Genomic DNA, 8,685 nt, shown 5'->3' with positions numbered 1-8,685 from the left:
ACAAAAAAAGAAATACAAAAAAGAGTTCGCTATGCTGAAAACCCGAAAAGATGGCTCGGGCAATAGAGATCGTCGCGGTGGACTGAAAACCCGAAAGGGCGGTCCAAACAAAATTTAGGGGCATAAAAAAGGAATATACTCTTGGTGGACTGAAAACTCGAAAGGGCGGTCCAGACAAACGTTAGAGATTTTCAAAAAACAAAAAAAAAAACTCTTATTTGTCACTTATTTTATTTGCTTTATCATTCTTTCATCAACCAAGCATAATGTAAAAAAAAATAGAGAATCGGGGAATAAAGGTGACTGATATTTTTCTCAGAGGCTAAATTAGATCTTGCAACTTTTTTTTATAACTAAAAGGATAAATTGTATTTTTGGTCCCTTAACTATTTAGGTAGTATCGCATTGGTCCCTTAAATAAAATTCGATTTATCTTGGTCCTTTAACTTCTCTCCGTTACACATTTGGTCATTTCCGTTAGTTTTAATTCAAAAATGTTAGGTTTTCTTCATCTTCTTCTCCTCTTTTTCATCTTCATATCATCTCCATCAACCTTCAACAACAATAATCTCATAAAAATTCCAGGAAAAAAAAATGAAGAAACCTAACATTTTTGAATTAAAACTGACGGAAATGGCCAAAATGTGTCACAGAGGAAAGTTAAGGGACTAAAATAAATCAAATTTTAATTAAGGGACCAAAGCGATACTACCTAAATAATTAAGGGATCAAAAATGCAATTTAACCTAACTAAAATGAAATTAATTGCATTTGGTAACCGTATTTTATAATAATGCAATTTTTTAATTTGGATAAAAAACTATTTTGCACGTTAATATTTGCAAATATTTGTAAATACCTTAATATCTACTAATACTCTCATTTATCGGGTATTCACACAAATGTGAGAATAACATAAATATTATTTTTATCAAATAGAGAGAGTTAACTACTATAAATAAATCATGTTAAAATCAAAAAGCTAAATTACACCAGAGATCTTTTAAAAAGGTTAGAATATTTAGACGATAAAATCAAAGTAGGTCTGAATTATTTGTTGAGATGGTAAAATCAAAGACGGTAAAATATTTATCGGGTAACTGCGGAGACTAATCCCTCGAGTATTGGGTATCCAAATGGACGACAAGCTCTCCGTAAGAGTTTTAACACTGCTGCATGCATGTCCAAGGCTGGATTCGAACCGAATATCTTGGTTAAGCTAGAAGAGACTTGTTCCATCTCATCTAAGCGCTCTTGGGTATTTGTTGAGATGTTTATGCTAGATAAGAAAATGAGTTTCGTAAAAATAAAACATAAATATTATATGAGATTGAACTTGTGCATAAACAATTGTCATTTTTTATTGGATTACCTAAATAAGAAAAACTCACTGGAAAGTAATTTCATTACATCAAATAGACTCAATGTGAGATAAAAGTAAGTGAACATCATAAACTTGTTTTCAGTAAAGTGTAAATTGAATATATTGCTAATTTTTTTATAGATTAAGAAAATGATTTTGATATTCAATAATTTAAAGATTATTTTTTAGAGACTTTGAAAAAAGCATAATCAATTTCCTACTTATCTATACTATATATAAAGAGAATACTTAGTTTTAGATTGGCTTTTTCACTTTCAGTTACACTCTTAAACAATTTTTTCTAAAATAATAGTATATTGTTGCTATCATTTAAAAAGATAAGAATGGAATTTTCTAAAACAATTTTTTCAGTTACTTATATTGTTTGTGTCACTGAAAAAGATAAGTATAGTTTGTTACAATATGAAAGTTTAAAATATTTCTTATTATGATTTTAATAAAAATCAAATTTTCATAAAAACTATTGTTTATATTTTATATGCATTGGCAAAATTATAGAAAATAGATTTTTCGTTACAAAATTATGTTTATCTTTTGATACTTATTTTCTCACCATTCAAAAAGATTTATTTCTTGAAAAACTACTCTTAATATCTTTCATTTCAAATCGTATCAGAAAAATAACGTTCATGTAACAAAATATAGTTTTTTCATTTTGTTCGGATGATCATGGGGTAGAAATAAATGAGTTTTGTGAGTTTGTAAATTGTGAGAGTAGAAGAACCAGATTTGAATAAACAGCAAGATATGGTGTCAAACAATTTCAGAAAAAAAAGAAGAGGATGAAAAAAAAGAGTAAAGAAAAAAGATGAACAAAATTGCTCTAAGCAATTGAAACCGGGAACAAAAAATGTCATTAAATGTTTAGACTGGAAACATAAAAACACATTAATTTGTCAAAAAAAAAAAAACAAATTAATTGAATATGTGGTAAAGATGTAATTAACAAAAATTATATGTGATATCTGTAAAATATACTTCAATGTTTAATTTAGTTAATGGGGTATATATGTTGCTCAATTTTATTGGTGCCACATCAATTGGGTAATTTATCCTTACTTTTGTGAAGGGTAACATAGGCCTCATCGTCTATGCGAGTTTAACTCTTTGTTAGACATTGCATAATATATGAAAGGATTGGGGTTCGAATCATCACTTATTCCTCTTATAAAAGTGAATTTCTAATCATTTGCTTGACAAACAAAAATTAATAAGAAATATATAATTTTTACATAAAATATTAGATGAAGTTTGTTTAAATTTTTTTACAAGTAGATAAAGTTTGTTATAGGATTTGTACTAAAAAAAAGTTTGTTATAGGAACAGGTTGCTCATATATTATTACGAGATAAAATAAAATACATTCAAGATTTAGAATATACATCCAAGATTTATCTTTATTCAAAATATATTTGATATAATTTAAAGTTTACGCTTATCTTTAGTGATGAGATTTGCAATAGAAAACCTATATACATAGATGTATATATTTGTATTGAAACGCAAACAACTTATCAACCAAAAAAAATCACTCAAACTTGCTCGCCACATCCCCGGCCTGTTGGAGAAGATGAAGTCTTCTTCACGGCTGTCGATCGCAAGGGCGGATAAGATTAGTAACTTGCCGGATTCAATTCTGTGTCACATTCTCTCTTTTATCTCGACCAAACAAGCTGCAATTACAAGCGTCCTCTCAAAGCGATGGAGACCATTGTGGCGCTCAGTTCTCGCTCTCAACTTCAACTCAAACGACTTCAAAACTTTTGTTCGTTTTGTCCGTGTAATAAACTCAACAATGAAACAGCGAGACATTACAGAACCAATCCAATCGTTTCGCTTAAAATGTCCTAAATATTCTAGTTTCGACCAAAAGAATCTCAATCAATTTGTTAAATTTGTACTGCAACGTGGAATACAAAACTTCTACCTCCACCTGCCTGAAACATGTAAGATACAAACAAAATTACCTCATAACATTCTATGTTGTAGGACACTAGAAGTTCTTAAGTTGAAAAGCATAATGATGGTCGATTTTTCTCATCTGGTGGATATAGATTTACCTTGTGTTAAAACTCTCCATTTGAGTAGGGTTTATTTTGGATGTCATGAACATGTTATGAAGCTTTTATCAAGTTGCCCTATTATAGAGGATTTGAAAACAAAATGTTTACATGCACCCGACGGCAACGAAAGGCATCCTCTAGAGGAAAAGTTTAGGAGCTTTCCTAATTTGTTCAAAGCAAGGATTTGTGATTTGAGTATTCTGATTAGTATGGTTTCTACGTGCGTCACGCAGCTTCCCATGTTTCAGAGTCTGACTTACTTGGAGCTTAACTTTAGAGATCAAGATTGGTTTTTGAGGGGGTTGTGGTTGCTTGAAGTGCTCAAACACTCGCCGAAACTTCAAAATCTTACGATTCAGGTTTTGTCGATGTTTATAATTTTTTTACTTAAAACTCGAGTTTCATACATTTTACATTTTGTAAAAACTAAAGTTATATATATGAATTGTTGACAGGAATGTGAGCGTCTAGACAGTATGTATAAAACAATTTGGATGGATCCACCAAGTGCTCCGGAATGTCTGTCAACATGGCTCAAAACATGTTGCATTCGAGGTTATCGCGGCACAAAATATGAGTTTGAATTTGCAAAATATATTATGCAGCATTCAAAAGTACTAGAAACCATGACAATTAAGAGTACCTGCCTTGAAAAGTACCAAATGTCGCTGAAACTATCTTCATGCTCAAGGGGCTCTACAACATGTAAACTTTTATTTGATTGATCACGGTTGTGCTATATTAGAAAAAGAGTTGAGCTGTGTTTCATTTTGTCCTCTATGCATCATGCCAATAAGATTTTTCTGATATATATCTTCGTTCATATTGTTAGTTGATTATTGAGCCTCTTATAATTCGTGGGTTTATTTTGAAGTTTGAGGTTATATCAATGTTTATCGTTTTTCAGAAGTTGTTTTTTAATAGGCTTAATAGCAGTTTTCGCCCCCTAACTTTTACGAAGTTGCGATTTTAACCCCCTAAAAAAACTACAAAACTGCCTCTTAAGTTTTGCAACTGTAACAGTTTTGGCCCCCCAACTATAATATTTTATGAAAGTGAACTCTTGTGTTTTAAGTATTCTTGATATACCCACATCTTGTTTTATTGTGAATAATTCTCCAATGAAAAAAGCATGAGTTGCATCCCTTGAGCAATTGTATGGATATGTATTTTAAGGCGCACGCTCTAACTCTAAAGGTAAATTAACCCTAAAAAATTTTCAGAGAAAAAATAGTATAAGCTAGTGTGGGGGATTTTATAAAGCCAAAAATAATTCGAAGGTTGCATCATTGAATCTAGATTGGGGAAGGGGGTAGGCCCTCCGACTTCCTACGTGAAGATGTTGTCTCCATAAATTAATAAAAAAAATTTGCTGAAATCCGAAAAATGTGCAAATGGCATAGATCCAATCATCACAAATACTCTCATCTCTCTTATATAAAATGAAGAAAGAATTTTTCTCGGTTGGTTTAGTCTTAAGCTTATAACCTGTTTCCTCATAATATCTATCTCATACAGACACAAGAAAAGGGTTAGACTACACACACACACACACACACTCACTTAGAACTTGATTGTTTGGTTGAATAAAGATTACAAGAAATGCTTGAGTTTGTGATTAGTGTACGCTTGAAATAAAAGCCTTTGAGGAGACACAAGTTTTAATTGAATTGTCATATGTTAAGTCTTGCTTATGTTACCATGTCTATGCCTTTTGCTTGAGGACAAGCAAAGATTCAAGTGTGGGGGAGTTTGATGAGTCAATAATTAGTAGTTTTAATATAATATTTAAGTCCTTTTTAATTAGATTTAAGTTTATTCTATTTTAATATTATTTCCTTTTAGAGCTATTTTACTTCAGTTGCATATTATTATATTTCATGAATGAATATTTGATGGATTGAGTCTTAGAGCAAAAGAAAGAGGTTTGGAGCTGATTCGGAACGAAAATACGAAGATTTGGAGACAAAAAATATGTCTCTCCTAAGTCAGAGGCTTGGCACAACCCGTGCTCCCACTGGCACGGCCGTGCCACCTCCCAAGATCTCCTTTTGCTGCTTTTGCTTAGATTTTAAGCTACTCTACTTGGTTTTGACCGAAAAGTCCGCAGTTTCTTGTGGAACATTCTAGTGATGTATTGCTTAGGTTATGTAAACTATAAATAGAGTAGCTAGCCATCACAACAAATCATCTTTTATTCTTGAAATTCAATAAGTGACAATTGTCTTTCTTAATAAAAGTTCTTTCTTTACTTCTTTATTTTACTTTATGCTTTTCTTCTTCTACTCCATGTCTACGATGAACATGAGTGAGTAGACTTCTCTTGTCTTGGGATTGTTGGATAAGTCTAATGACATAATCCTAATCAAATCAAGCCTTAAACCCTAATCTTATGTAACCCTAGTTTCTAATCTAAATTCACCGTTTTAAAATAAATTAACAATTATCAAACTGTAGAATCGAAAGTGGAGGGTTAGTAATTGGTAATTCATCATCTCAAATATCAATTCATAAAACGAAAGTGGAGTTTTGATATTCGAACAAGTGAATTTAGACAAGGATTGTGAAACATGAAAATAGTCTAGCAAACCTTGAGACATATAAAGTTTCTAACTTCAAGGATTCTAATAGCAATCAACCATGAAAATAAGCGTGGTTGCTAGAGGAACACATTCACTGAGACCGAAAGGAGATGTGATAGGCTAAAGAGAAACCTGTCTTTAGAAATTAGGTGTAACATAAGGTTCTAGGTTTAATGGTTTGGTTTGTGAAGGATTTGTCGCCATGATGGACCAATAATCCCAAGGCTCTCTTTTATTATTATTTTCAACCGTTAAAAACCCCAACTTTGCAATTTAAACTCTCTCTAATCATCAACTAAAGTTAATTGAATTGAACAACTCTCTGTTGGAATGATACTATCTTTTTACTACTTCAATAGAACCGTACACTTGCGGTTTTATCCTATCACATTGACACTATATGTTACCTTTGAGTGGTTTTTGTTTCTTTGAGAATGGTGCATCTAAGAGGAAATAGAGAAAAACTCCAAAGGATTGATGCTCTAACATGAGCCAAAGGGAAAGGACTTTATCGATTATAGTCCTAGAAAACTCATGTGATTTAATTTCCCATGAAAACTGTACTGCAATGCGATAAGCCATTTATCATAAAAAAATTTCAGCAAGCTTTCACTTCTAATCCTCTCAATAATCGATCTCTACAACGCAAAAGATGTTGCGCGTAACACTCTCTTCTCTCACGTCAATCGTTTTTTTTCGGTAACCTAACCACTCCTCGACGAAGCTCCGGATTCTTGGTGTTTTCTCATTGATTGTTTGATGATCTCTCTTTTTCTAGCTCGACTCGAAGCGATGTTTTAGCACACTTTCCCTGGGTTGGTGCAACGAGTTTCTTCTCCAACGAGTTTCTGAATCTGTGTTTTTTCGTTGATTTTTTGCTGCTCCTCCTTCCTCTTGCTTGATTCGGAGATTTTGGCATTGATTTCTCACACTTTAGCTGGGTGGGTATCACTCCAGTGAGTTTCTGAAAAAGAGAAACACACAAGGGGCGGTTGAATTGTGTTGGCTCTTTCTTCTTTTAAACTAAGTCTAGAGTCCAGAGTCTGATAGAATTTAGAGTTTGGAACAATGTTCAGAGTCTAATGCAACATATATAAAAGAGATAGATTTCCTTGAGTTCGTCGTTGTCAGCTTTTTCAGGAAGGGGTCCTAGGTATGCATGCAGTGATATGGCAAGGGATTAATACCCGAGATTTTCATATTTCAGCTTTTTCTTCCTTCAAATTCGGTTCTTCAATAAATCTGCATTTTCAGGTTGGATTTGTATTGAGAAATTGACCGGTACTCTCTCTTTCTGAGATTGTGAGGAATCCTTGGCCTCGTCTGTCATGATTTTTGAAGAAGTTTTGATTTTTTTTTTCCTTAGAGATTGAAATAAGCGATTTGAAAGATTTTATGGGTAGAGGTTTAATGGTTTGAAGATAGAGAAATGGTGCTTTCACGTTGAAAGAGTAGAAGGGAAAGTGTAAAGTTGGGTCCGAAATGAAAAGGTAAAAAGAAAAAGGTATGGACCTTTTTATAGTCTTTTAGATATTGACAGATGTCAACATCTTAAGTTGACAACTATTAAGATAGTTAGAAAGTGGTAGTTCTCCAATGACTGGAACGTGACCCACTAAGTGTGATTTGATGACATCATAAAGTTTGTTTTCCAAATTACCTTCGGAAGGAAATGTGCTCGACATAGTTCAAAATCGTCATTTTCTTTCTTTATCGAAAGATACAGTGAAAAAGACATTTTTGGGGGACAATTTGTTAGAGTGCATTTTCAACAGGCTATATTAAATGCAGTCAATGGAGTTTGACTTTAGATTTTGAAGAAAAGTTAATGTATTCGACATCTTTATTTAGTGGAAAGTATGGACTTAGCAAGATTTGTTGTTTCAAAATATTATAGTGCGAGAGGCAAGAAGGCGTCGAAGAAGGATTGGTTCCAGATAAAACCAAATAACGATTGTTTTTAACGAATGCCATTTGAATTTCAAAGCCAAGAGGAGTTCCTAGATGTTAGTAGCAGTTATAGTTTCTAATGTCTATGTGTAAGTAGTTTTCTAGTATAAATATAAATTTCTCATAGGAAAAACGGGTCACAATTCAACTACACAGAAAACTTATGCTCAAACTATCCACATTTAGAGAGAAACGAGTTATAAGTCAAAATGTATGAATTTGTGTACTAATTTACATTCAATCAATGCAATTTAAGTTTGTTTCTTTAAATTCCTTTGCAATATACTTGTTCTTTTCGAGCATTCTACATTCTTTCTTTGGAAGTAACTTCGACGAATTTAACTTTGTTTAAGTTTGATGGTTGTCTTCATCGTTTTCATAAGAGTATCAAGAACATTCATCAATTTCTAGAAAATAACAAACATAATATGTCCCAAAGATTTACTAGTTTATCTTGCAAGTAATTAATTTTAAACCAGCGATTGTTTGCCAAAAATCAAGGTAAACAACAACACGCATTTTAACCCACACTTTCCCAACACACTCTTCTTTATTCGTTAAAATTCACATGAATCCCACCAAATCATGTGGGTCCCATATAAATTTGGTGGGTCTCATGTGGATTTTAACCAATCAAAGAAAGTGTGTTGAAAAATATGTGTTAAAATATGTGTTGCTAACATTTCTCGTTTACATGTTAACAATG

This window comes from Medicago truncatula, chromosome 3 (assembly GCF_003473485.1).
Source record: "Medicago truncatula cultivar Jemalong A17 chromosome 3, MtrunA17r5.0-ANR, whole genome shotgun sequence".
Lineage (NCBI taxonomy): Eukaryota > Viridiplantae > Streptophyta > Magnoliopsida > Fabales > Fabaceae > Medicago > Medicago truncatula.
The sequence above is the reverse complement of the archived record's forward strand: the minus strand, read 5'-3'. Positions refer to the sequence as shown.